The 13,504-nt window shown below is 44.6% G+C and overlaps 1 protein-coding gene and 1 pseudogene across 1 annotated transcript in view; both read left to right on the top strand.

Moving 5' to 3' along the window:
- Positions 1 to 13,504, top strand: part of EFCAB11 (EF-hand calcium binding domain 11) — a 1,000,500-nt gene that overhangs the window by 909,187 nt on the left and 77,809 nt on the right. The gene's annotated exons all lie outside the window — the stretch shown is intronic.
- On the top strand, positions 65 to 8,072 carry LOC138527524 (uncharacterized; annotated as a pseudogene).

Genomic DNA, 13,504 nt, shown 5'->3' with positions numbered 1-13,504 from the left:
CTGGTGCGTACTACTAAAGATGGACAATGTCTCAGCAGTACGGTACATAAACAGGCTAGGCGGGATGAGGTCCAGGATGCTAGCGGAGCTGGCGAAATATTTCTGCCACATGTGCCTGGAGAACAAGATCAGCATCACAGCAAAGTATCTTGCAGGTCTGCAGAACGAAGTGGCAGACTGGAATTCGAGACACCTGAGAGATGCCAGAGATTGGCAACTGGACAGGACAGTACTTGCTTCCCTAATGGAAATGAGAGGTTCATGCAGGACAGATCTGTTTGCATCCAGGCTGAACACTCAGCTGAAGCGATTTTTCAGCTTGAGGCCCGATCCAGCGGCAGAGGCAACAGACGCATTCCTTCAAGTGTGGGGGACGGACAAGGAGTATGCGTTTCCCCCATTTGCGCCAGGGGACCACTCCGGTGGTGATAGTGCGAGGTACAAATATCCTTTAACATTTAACATTAACATTTGCAATGATTCCAAGAACGATAGCACAGGTCAGGAGACAGCAGGTGTGACGGTAATTTTAGTAACACCATATTAGGAGTCTAGTATGGTTCCCAAACTTTCTCGAACTGTCAGTCGACAATCCGCTGGTGTTGCCACAGTTCAGGGAACTAATTCAGAATCCAGTGGGGGGTATCACCCACTGAACCAGGAAGGGGAATTGAAACTGATCGCGTGGGTGATTTCCAGACAACCTGGCAGAAGCCAGGACTTTCTGGAGATGCTGCGAAATTCATTGAGGAAACCTGGGCACCAGGTACCAGAAAGGCTTACAGATTGGCCTGGGCAAGGTGGACTAGCTGGTGTGTGGAACAGCATATACATCCCAATAGAGCAGATGTAACACAGATAGTATATTTCTTAGCAGCACTGGCAGCTCAGGTTAAGCCATATAGAATGGTAAACACATGTAGATCAGCCATATCCGCCGGCAACCCGAAGATAGAGAATGTGGTGGTGGGAGAACACCCACTCGTATGTAGACTCCTTAGGGAAATGAGACTTTTAAGACCACTGTTACCCAAATACACACAGACATTGCCAGGCAACGATCACTTGACGAAGAAAACAGTATCGGAATAGCTCGACACACTGCGCTGCCTCATAACTTGCAAAAGAGTGTCAGACTTAAGAGCACTCGAAATAGACAAGAAGTCATTCAACCCTTCAGGGGTCACGTTTCACATTAACAGTAGAACTAAGAGTGGTATCAAAACAGTTTCATACTCCGCTTTTCCGGACCAACCTAAATTATGCCCAGTCCGGTGTCTGAAAAAATACAAAGAGATGACAAGTACGCTTAGGGCTGCAGGAGTGACACATCTGTTCATATCACTGAGAAACCATTCAAAGATGTTGCGGAGATGGGTTAGATGGTGTATGCTACAGGCAATCATTGACATTGGAACGTACGGCGGGCATTCCATTAGGGGAGCTATGGCATCTAAGGCCTATAACGCAGGAGCTAGGTTGGAGGACATCTTAAGTGCAGCAGACTGGTCTAAGGAGTCAACATTTAAGCCATTTTATTTCAGACCAATAGAGGAGATGTCTGCGTTGGTGCTAGGTAAGCTTTCAACAAGCATAATCAGAGCCTCTGTCTTAGAAAGTCAAGATTCTATTAAAGAAACGGAGGCAAAGGATTATCCCACCGAGCAATCGTTATATGGAAATGTAATGTAGTTTGGTATTTGTTATTGAGAATTTGTGGCAGACTTGTAATGCATATGACCTAAGAGATACTAAAGTGGTGCAGCTTAATGGTGACTTAACGATTACCCACCCTATTACATCTAGAGTCAGTTTGTTGTTTGATTACAGGAACGGAGGTGAATAATACAGGAGCATGAATAGGAACAGAAAGTCCAGGATAAAGGCAGCGTTTACTGGTGGGGGCGCAGAAGTTAAAGTTGGAGACAGACAAAGAAAGAGGAAGGACCCAGGAATGTAGATAAGGGACATAGTGAGATGTGATTGGCTAAAACTGTCACGTGGTTTTATGGACATATCAAAAAATGGACAACACTAAAAAGACTATCTGGGAAATGTAGTTTTTGGATGTGTAATTTTTGATGAGTTGTAATTGTGCTGCTCGAGTTTTAAATAAAGAGAGAAAGCATAAGTATAATCCTTCGCCTCCGTGTCTTTAATAGAATCTTGACTTTCTATAACGTTAGTATGGAAAATCAGTATTTAGCATCACAAAATAATGTAATCCCTCCTTTTGTGTTTCAGAGCCTTGTTGGTGCCAGAAATCAAATGATCACCAGGACCAAACATAATAATTAAAAGTATGAGTGGCACATCCTAGTCACTTGTCTCTCAGTAATTACATATATGCATTATCTGCTTTTGGGCTAATCTTAGTTACTTGAGCCCTACCTACCCAACAAATGACACGTATGCACAAAAAGACCAACTGCACTTATATTGACTGTTTTTTGCCTGATAGTGTAATTTCAGGATTTGAGCAAACTTGTTCTGTAGATGACATGACAAAAAGAGAAATCATGACTGGCAATACATATTTTAAAGTGTGATCTTTTGCAGAGTATGTTTCTATGTGTGACTTTATTAAAAAGACAATTATTTGGCTCTGTTTGTGGCTCCAGACGGATACTTGACTAACTATTCAGTATTCAGCAGAATTCTAAATCTACAGTTTGCTATACCCTTAATTTAATATTCATTGTAGAATACAGTGGGCGATACGAGGGGTTTGCAAACTCCCATTTATATTTGAATTAATATTCAAGTTTTGAAGATCGAAGAGTGATACAATCTGTGACTTTATGCAAGTGTTTCCACAATTGAATCTGGAGATGGCTAATGTTAAAGCAGATCCTTTTGGTTATGAGACCAAAAAGATCATGTGCTAATCCAGGTGCACCCATCATGCTACTTTAATTCTCGCCTTCTGTACATCACCAGCACTTGCACCAGAACTAAATAGATACTTTTGCTGCTTTTACTGAGATCTCCTCAGTGCTTATTTTATTGTTTAAATCATGGTCTAGCTCGAGAGCCGGCATTTGGGCTGGCATCTTTTAACAGGAGGGCAGTACTGTGAGGTATGTGCGTCGGTATGTGTGTACATTGGGATTAGTCCTTCGTCAGGTGTTGTTGAATGAGCCATGTTTTGAGAGATTTGCAAAATTTGAGAATTGGGGCATTCCGAGCTGATACTGTATCGAGTTCCAGAGGGTGGGTGCATGACGAGAAGGATTGTTTGCGGGTCCTCTTTGCGGACGAGTTGTGATTCAAACCGGTTGGTCTATTTTATGTGAGAGGAGAGTGTGCCACCAGATATGTGGAACTTAGCCACCAGGTACGCTGGTGTGCTACTCCGGACTGTGTTGTAGATGATGCATGCAGTCCTGAACAGTATCCTGGCTTGGAGTGGAAGCCAATGTAGTTTGCATTGGATGGGGATAATTCAGACCAATTTCTGTGCTCCCGTAACAAGATGTGCTGCATAGTGGTGGTCTATGTTTATATTATCAAAGTGCTTTTTACTCTTTGAACCCTCCTATCCTGCTACCATGTGATTAACCTCACCCTTTCAAGCTATAATTTCTTGCCATATCAATCCGAGATCTGAATGGGTGCTGCTCTCAATCCCTGTCACTCTGCTTCCTTCACTTGTGTATCCCACTATAACAGTTTTTATGTTTCTTTGTCACTGCGTTGAGTTGTGAGGACTCCCCACCATATTGTGTGGTGGGTGAGATACTAGGGACTGGGTTGGTCTGGCCGATACCTAATGGGCCTCCCAGAGGGTGCAAGGAGTGTGACCCCCCACCTAAGGTGCAATATGGCATGCAACCAGGTTTTTACAGATCCCTGTTTCTAAAAACCACAAGAGAATATTATCAGGGATTTCTGAACAAGACCCATAACAAAACCCTCAAGCAACCTTGCTGAGAACTGCCGTATTATTCTGAAGGAGGCCAGAGCATAAAATAGTAACTGCTTCCCCTGTTAGAGTTAAAGCACTTGCTGGCATAGAAGGAACATCACCTAGGACAACCAGATTAGCATTTGGAAATGCAGGCATGCAACCTGCACAAGAGGAAAAAAAAGAAGGTCCCAAACTTAGACTACAGGGTTAGGAAAATCGCAGTCCTCATGGTCGGGTAGTGCTACTGCCAGACACCCTTCACCCCCATCCGGTAGGCACAGAATGCTTTTGACACATGTGCAAGAAACAGAGAAATTCCAAGATGACAGTGATGCCACAAACTGTGTTTGTAGAAGAGGAAGGAACACGTGAGAGAAATCTCCCAATTAATCAATGCACAGTAAGCCCAGCACAGAGATGTTGTTATCAGTAAGGGGAAGCATGAGAAAGGAAACAATTTAAAACTCAAACTAAAACATAACACAACATCCCCAGCCAAAATAAAGGGCTAAAACAAGTACCAATTTCACAGAAGCATTATAAAATAGTGGAAAGGGGGAGAGAAGAGAAGGAATATGGGAGGAAGCTAGTATGCGTACAAGACCACAGTACCTGGGAAGCGGTAGACCATAGCTGGGACATTCAGCAATAGCTACTTTGGATATAGCTAACCCGAAGACCCTACCCACAAGAGAACAGGCTGATGAAAGAGAGGTGGACCTAAATGATGGTCATGTGCCAGCTGGGAGGCCTGTGCCGGACTAGGAGGCCTGAAGGTGAAGTGCTTCCTTAACCAGACAGGCAGGAGAGTGACATATTAGCATCTGCCTGAAAAGATCCCTGAATGGGGGAGGGGAAAATACCCTTTTTAGTGAATGCTGTGAAACCTGAGGTCTGGGAGAGAGCTACTGTGAATGTTGAACTAAACACAAAGGGTGGAGAGGGGCCTGAAGGGAATGTGGCAGGAAGCCAAATCACACTTTTTTTAAAAACCAGAAGCTGAGGCAAAGCCTAAGAGAAAGAGTCTGATACAAGGAACCAACTGTCTTCAAAGAGCTGGGTAAAGCGGGAAGACACTATAGAAGCCCAGACTGTGAGAAAATCCTGGAAAAGCCATCCCAGGAGAACTCTATTGTTGTGCTTTATAAGGTTAGACCTGTCCATTTGAGATTCAGATTTTTGGGAACTCTTTTGTTGGCCAAACATTGGAACATTTGCATTGAAAACCTAGGGTAGCCAGGAGGCTCAACGACTTGTTTAGATTAGGTTTTGGAGCTTTCTATGGGCCGTATCATTTGGATATATCTACCCACTGAGGACAGCAGTGAGCATCAGGGCTTGTTTTACCCATTATTGATATCATGTTGGGAAAGAGGAGTGGTATAGGAAGGGCAGCTCATTTCATGAGTTTGCCTGGTGAAATTTACTTTTAAAGTGGCTATTATGCTTCTGAAATGGTTGGTTGGTTTTGAGTAGACATAGAGGCAATGCCAATGATAGCCGCATATTCATTGATAACGTTTTGCATGTTAAAAGTGTTGTGTAGTTACAATATTAGTAGCAATGTTTCTTTATTACTTATTTCTCATAATAAAATGATGTACACTGTACATGCAAGTGTAAGGGCATTCATTGAGTGTTCATTACTGAGAATCAAGTCAGAAGCATTTCAGCATACGCATTATGAGTAAGGGTAGCTGCCCACTGCAGGGGGTTGTTGCCTACTCCCTTTTCTGATGCACTGTGACGGATTTATGCTTTTCTCTACCACGTTTCCTACCACAGCCCCTGCTGGTGAGGGGTGGGGGGTTCTAGGACACCCTCCAAGGGGTGGAGGAAAGGCTCTGTGAGGTAGAGGTGATGAGAATCACACCAGTATGGTGCCCGATAAGGGGAAAGGACATATAAGAGTAGGTTAAGAACTTTGATTGGAACGCTGATCTCAGAAGGTGTTCAGCATATGAAGAAAACCCCACTTTCCAGTGATCATCCCAGGCATGTTGCTTTGGGTATATTGTTACAGTTTTAGATTGTGCCCTAGATGCTGCAATGTTTGGTCCAACTCCTTTACTTAAGAAATTGTCAATAAAGCCGTTGAACCAGATCTCGGGTCACATCTCGTTGCTGGTCCTTTCCACAGTTACCCTGCAACCTCTGTTTGACATTCTGTGACTCACCCCGTGTCTTCATGTAATTTCTGCTGCTATCTTTTGGTCTCACCTGTTGTCACTCCACAATTAACTTTGAACGTCGCAGTTATTAATTCCTCTGTCACTCGTGTGGTAACTGGCAATCTCTTATGATTCTTTCTGATCTTGTTCTCAGCCTTCCACATGCACTTCCTCCTTTGCCTGTTATTTGAAGGTCAGGTGTAAGACATTTTAGATTTTTGTTGAAAAATGTGGCATTCTTAAAAAAAAACATTGAAAACATCCAATTCATGCATCCTACCTTTTTTTTTATTATCCTTTTTGCAATGTATGGCAATCTTACACATTGAAAGAAATCATTGTTATGACTTTGCACTGTAGTTATGAAGAAACTATCAAACGGGGGAAATGCTTTTCCTGGATAGCCATTTACTTCCCAAATAATAGGGAGAAAACAACTTCAAATGCTCTCATTCCCTGATCCCCAAGTCTTCCACTCGGGACTTTTATTGTTTAAGAGTTTTTCTCCTAGACCCAACTAAAGGAATGCTTTTGTATACATGTCAGCAGGTTCTGTAGTAGCTCTGTACAGTGCTCTGTTTTCCCAACCATGGAAACAATTGAACGGGGCAAAGAGTGTTCTTCTACAGGGCGACCAAGAGTGACTGATAACAAAGCTATGTACAGCATACCAGTGGCATTTGCACGTATCGTTTTTTCTGATCAGGTGAATCAGCCACATCATTAACACATCTCAACACTAGTAGCCCTAATCTATCTTCAGTACACATTGTGCAAAGTCTTTTGACATAATGTTGATGGCAAGGCAAGGACTCACAGCTAGGTGGGTTCTTGCCATTCAACAGGGGTTGAAGCACACGCACTTTAGCGTGCTGGCCCTGGCAAGGCGTGCCGCAAGAGGGAGAAGAGAGTAATGCAGGTGTCGTCAAGTATATTAGCGTTCAGATGCCCATCACTCTCTGTAGCAGCAGTGGTTGTTGGATTTGAAGCCTACCTGGTGCACATGTGATAGATTGGGGACCACTGTTCTATCCTGGAGTGAGTATCATCAAGTAGGCAAAAGCATCATCAATGGGGTGACCCCTAAATCAACTGGGTCTCAGGATTTGATCCTTCAGTAAATTGTTCATTTTGCACTTGTCACATTTACTTCGTATTTACTGATTTGGTTTTTGATTGATCCCTTGCTTTTTTGCAAGTGTTTTTATGAAAACATTTTGGGTGCAGGAAAAAGAAAAGGAAATAAACTAAGGTGAATGTGTGCAGTGTTTATTGCTGCTTGTTTGTTCTTATTTATCCCCTTCAGGTTTTACAGTGCATATCAAATGCATGATGTATACTGGTAAGTATTACCTACAACACAATCTATAGTACTCTTATCGATGACCCCCCACAATCTCTTCTACCTTGTTCAAAAGGAGTATTCAGCTCAAGATGCCCTCTTCTGCTCCAGCCCTTCACAGAAGAGTGCCGAGAACCTTTCGGATTATCAACACTACAACTTGCCCTATGCAACACAGACTCTCCACTGCGCTATGTTGACATTCCCATTCCCTGCAACAATAAGGGATCCCACTCTGTGGGTCTGATGTGGTGGAGGCTGTCCCGTGAGGTGCTGCGCATGCGGGGCACAATTTCCTGTGAGCATCCCTGTGAGGTTATGCGGATTGTTACTTCTACCATGACCCAGAGGAGATCGAAAAGGAGGAACAGGCTGCTCCTGAGAAAGCAGTCACTAAGGAAGAATTACAGGGCGATTGGACTGCACCAGTGCCAGATTTCCTCCAGTCAGAGGTGGTTGATTAGTCAGAAAGTCGGCGGGTGCCCTCTGTGCCCTCCAGCAATTCTCTGCTGAGCGTGCAGATATTGCAATCACTCCTAAAGCACCTCAAGAGGACTGGAGCGCACAACCTGCAAGCACAGAGGTCTGGTCTGCAGCCCCCACTGCCCAAGCCACAGAGTGGGTTGGGGCACCAAGTGAATGGTCATAATCTCCCACATTCCTTTGGTCTGTAAAATTTGAAAATAAAATCTTGAGTTTAAAAAAAAACACTACAACTTGGCTCGACAGCAAAACAACTAGGTCCAACGGGTGACACATGCACACACTCACTCATACTTTAAAATGTAATTTTATATTTTATTAATAGCAAATATATTCAGGCAACCCGAAAGCCATTGTACACTACATCTTCAAAATCGCTTTTCAGCTGAAGCTACAGCTACCATCCCCCACACATTCATATACCACTGATTGCTGATTTTGGTAAAACCTTGAGCCACAGCACTTTTGGGCTGAATCTGCCATACCCTTCCAGTAAATAAGTCTGCCATTAAACTGTTGAAACTGTTACATCAAGTACAGCTTGCGTACAGCCATTAAGATGTTGCACTGTGATCTTGGCCTATAGACATTCCCCATTCTGGATAGCAGGAAGTCAACCATGTGAAAAGTTACAAGGTGCAAACACATTGCAAGAGGCCACAGGTGGCATCAATCGCTCTGCAGCAAGTGAACAACTTCATATGAGCGGTGCATCGTTACCCCACAGCCACTGAAACCCAAAATTCAAAGGTACTGTAAGAAAGGAAAAAAGGCAGCCAAAAACATAGCGCCCCCTTCAATAAAGATATACCAATAGAATGCACAGAAGTGTAATGTGTACCACCTCCAAAGAATACAAACAGTCCATCCTATTAGCAAAAACCACAAAGTACAATACTAGAATCAATAATACCAAGTCTAACACGCATTAACTCTTCACCATTCTTAGAGAGATGGAATCCCTTGCCACACCTCCTCCTAACTTCATCAAAGATGAGAACTGTTGCGTGAATATCCAGAAAACCCTCCAAGGTACAATCTCCTCTCTCCATGAGAAAATTAAACTCAAGCAAAACTCAGTCTCTAGGCTTGAACCCTCCCCACCACGCCTTCCGGTTCTTCCAGTCTGCTTCAACCCCATCTCCTAAACGGCAGCCACCTCAATCCTGAAAGGCCTGGAACCATCAAGTTGCAAGGGAGACACCTTGCCAGCTTAAATCATTAAGGACTGTTCAGAAGCCCTCATAGCATTCATCACCACATCCATTAATGCCTCCTTCGTCACATGTGTAGTTCCCGGCAGCCTTAAGGAAGCTTGGGTTCTTCCACTGTTAAAAAAACCTTCCCTGGACCCCAGTGTACCCAACAACTACTGGCCCATCACCACAATCCCCTTCCACTTTAAAGATCCTTGATAGAGCAGCATACCTCCAAATCCAGCAATATTTGGAGGCCAATTGCAGCCTGGGAATACGCCAATCAGGATTTCACCCTGGCCACAGTGCCGTATCAGCCTTGCTGGACCTGAAGAAACAATTGACGCTGGAAAGTCTGCACTCTTGCTACTCCTAAACCTCTCAGCAGTATTTGATCTGGTAGATCACAAAATCCTCTGCCAACATCTCACACTCAGCTGTGAACATCTCGCCTGAAGCAGCTAGAGGGATCACATCTTTCCTGGCTAACAGAACCATTAGAGTGTTCTCTGAAAAATCAAGTGCCGTAACTTCCCCAATCTCCTGCAGAGTCCCTCAATGATCTTGTTTCTCCCGCTCCCTCTACAACATTTTCACCAAACCTTTATTTTACCTACTAGACTACCGCAGCATCTCCTACACAAACTATGTCGACGCCATGCAAATTCTCCTCTGCCTTTTAGGTAACTACACAGATGACTCTGTCGCACTACTTGGATTATACCATACCATACCATTAATGAATGGATGGCCTCCCACTTGCTCTGTCTGAATGATGATAAAACAGAGATTCTGTGTGCTCCCTTGCTGTGCTGTAGAACCTCAACAGTCGTTACTGCTCCTTCACCATTGATGCAATCTCAATCCCAGTCTCTCTGACACTGAGAACCTTAGAGTTGACCTTGACACATCCTTCTCTTTAATTCGACATGTCAACGCTGTTGCTTCCTCCGTGGCATACACTACTAAAATTATGGAAGCAGGAAGTTCCTAACTCCCGACAGCTGCCTCAATCACCCGAAACACTCATTGGCTCCGGGCTAGACTATTGTAATGCTCTCTTCAGATATCTCAGTGCGGAATATCCACAAAAATGCAAGTCCTACGGAACAATGCCTTTCATACCACCCTCAACATTCCTACCTGAGAGCAAATTTCGGCCGCTAGAAAACCTGCACATTGGCTTCCAATACAAGAACGCATCACTTTCAAAATGCTGTATATCACCCACACATGCCTTTCCAACTCTACCCCACCATACCTGGTTCAGAAATTCACCAAAGCCCAAGCTCTGATACCAACTAGATCCCACTATGCTCACTATCTCATCACTCCAAGATTTAGACACACCAGAGCTAGCTGGGGGGGGGAGGGGGGCATTTTCTCGGTCATTGCTGCAAAACACTAGAACGAACTATTGCCAGTGCTAAGAGCTGAGCAATCATATTGGACTTTCCGCAGACAGCTGAAAACCTGGCTTTTCACACAGTGACCTATGTGAGCCTCAGCCTATGAACACTCTCTGCCACTTACAATGACCTATGACTGTATATACAATGGGCCTCATTACAAGTTTGCCGGTCCGGGAACTACGGTACCGGTAAGCTGCTGGTACCGTAGTTCCCGGACCAGCAAACTACGAGTTGTGCTCGCGGGTATTTTTCTGCCCACCAGGTCTGACCTGGTGGGCAGAGCGGCACCCGCGAGCACAGCATGCCGCATGCACCGGCACCATTCACGAATAGTGCCAATGCATGCGGCTTCCCCATTCCCATTGAGCACTATGGGGCTCAAATTGGAATGGGGAAACATTTTTCCCGGCGCCCTAGAATGGGCAATTACCGGGTTCGCCGGGGTTGTAATACCCCGGTAATTGCCCATTCCAGGGCGCTGTGAAAAAAACTACTCCGGTGGCAGCCGTGCCTGTATTACAGGCATGGCTGTCCGCTAGGGTCGTAATGAAGCCCAATGACTTGCTTTCATAATTATGTTAACACCATTTATAGAGTGCACGTATGCCCAAGGGCATCTTCGTGCTAGGACTGTAACAGAGACTGCAGAAGCCATCCAGCCTAGAAGAACAAAGTTTTCAGGAAGCGTTCAAAGGAACGGTGAATCTCGATGCTCCAAAAAGCGACAGGGAGATCATTCCAAAGCTTTCCGGCCGCAACTGAGAAGGTCCGGACTCCTACCCATGACAGCTGTAATTTTGGGATGACAATAAGGGTGGCCACACCCGATCCGAGAGTCCGATTCCGGATGTAGGGCAGAAATGTGTCTTGTACAATTCTGCTCCTTGGCCATAATAAGCGTGGTGGACCAAACAGAGAGACTTGAAGGTAATCCTTTGTGCAACCAGGAGCCAATGCAGGGAGTGGAGGACAGGACTAATATGGGCACCAAAGGGCAAAAGAGTAGCCACACTGGCCGCCATAATATGAAAGCGCTGCAGGCGATGAATGAGACCCTTAGGCTGGGCTAGATAGAGGGCATTACAGTAATCAATGTTACTGGTAATCAACGAAGTAGGAAGGGTACAATTGTGCGGAGCACCTTCAGGGAATAAAAAACAATTTTTTCTAATCCTATGCCCTGATGCCCAAGGGTCTAGAGCACTGCTATAAATGTAAAAATAAATGTGCTAAGCAAGTTGTTAGGGTATGACCATGTCCCAAAATTCAAAAGAAATACATTTATAAAAAGGCAGCACAACCTATTTGTGATTAGTTCTTTACTAAAATAAATTATGTTGTTTGTCAAGGACTTCACAAGCAGTGTTATTTGATCCCTGGACGGTACTGTCTGAACCATTCTTGTGCATCAGTACATGGAGAAACTCTCTCTAGCTAGGAAGTATGTGCACAGAACTCTTAAACCAACCAAACTGCAAGGCTTATTGCTGTTCCAAGTGTGAAGTACAACCTCATACTGTGTTGTCTAACAGTTGAATGTTAAGAATGGTAGCATGGGGCGTGGCCAAGCGGCAACAGAGATGGCTGCATAAACGTGAAGCTCCATGAGCTGGGAGATTATTAACTCAACATGAGCATATAGTTGGCCTTTATTAACTCTTAAACACTACTTCTTTGTGTTGATTTATAGCAGGGGTTCATTTCTGAAACATTTCTGCGGCCTCTTCTGCAAAGAACATCCTTACCGTATTGCCGGTGACTCTGGTGTGGGTCGGCGTGGTGCCCGCTTCTCCTCAAGCATCTCTCGACTCTGCATTTCCCCATAGTCTACTGCTGTGTCTGCCGGGGGGGCAAGAGGGGGTTTGCCGGCACCGGACTCGCGCACGGCATGTTCTCCACAACGGCAATGGTGGCGCTTTGCCCCAGTGGTGGGTCCTTCAATGTGTGCGACGCACTCTGTCCTTCTGTGCCAGGGCAGCCACTTAATTTCTTTCAGATAAATGCTCAGTGACAGTTGCACTGCTTCGCGCTTTTGTCGCGGCTTGTTTGCACAGGCTTTTCACTTGTATCTTCGATAGGAACCCTCTCCTTACTCCCTCATTCGCAAAAGGTCTCCTTGCGCAACCCGGCCCGCCAATCACTTTACCTCCGGGCTGGAACTGTGCAGTGAGGCCTACTTGCTACTGTTCCCCGGTGGCTGAATTAGATATTACACTGCATATTTCACTCGAATTTCTTTTGAATTTCATTCAGCTGCTAACACACAACTGCTATTTTTTACCTCTCAACATGGCTGATACCACCACAACTGCGCTAATACCCAATAATTTGCCATTTAATTCATGCCTGGAAAAAATTGTAGAGCAACTCCGTAATATTCGTTCCTCCATTTCTACGCTTGACTCCTGCTCCTCCAGTATACGAGAAGAACTTATAGGTTTTAAAAATGATATTAAAAGATTCTCTGGCAGACTAGATGAAGCTGAAGAAAGAGTTGGTTTTGTGGAAGATAGGGTGGAGGGCCTTGAGAATATGCAACTAAGACCTGCTCAACTGGAAGGTGAAGTCACGGAATTAGAAGAAACCGTAGAGACAACCTTCGCTTCTATGGAATCCCTGAAAAAATGGAAGGGGATGAGCCCATCAATTTCCTTACCAAATGGATTCCCTCCGCCGTAGGTATCACTTTCCCCCCCATTGGAACTGCAACAGGCTCACAGAATAAGGCCAGGCTTCTCTAGCAAAAATACTTTGCCAAGACCCTTCATTGCTTGCTTTTTAAGACCTAAACAAGCATGCCACGTTCTACTAGCTGCCAGAAAGAATTCCCCCATCCTTTTTCAGGGCAGCAAAATCTTTATCTCCCTAGACTTTTCCAAGGTCACTGAAGCCAAGAGGAAAAGATTCCTAGATATGAGACCTCTCTTGAAATCCCTGGACATCAGATATGGTCTCTTGGATCCTGCAAAGATAATAATTACCATTTCGGA

The sequence above is a fragment of the Ambystoma mexicanum genome, chromosome 14, assembly GCF_040938575.1.
Source record: "Ambystoma mexicanum isolate Mex_15411 chromosome 14, UKY_AmexF1_1, whole genome shotgun sequence".
Classification (NCBI taxonomy): Eukaryota; Metazoa; Chordata; class Amphibia; order Caudata; family Ambystomatidae; genus Ambystoma; species Ambystoma mexicanum.
Note: the sequence above shows the minus strand (reverse complement) of the source record. Positions and strands in the feature narration are given on the sequence as shown.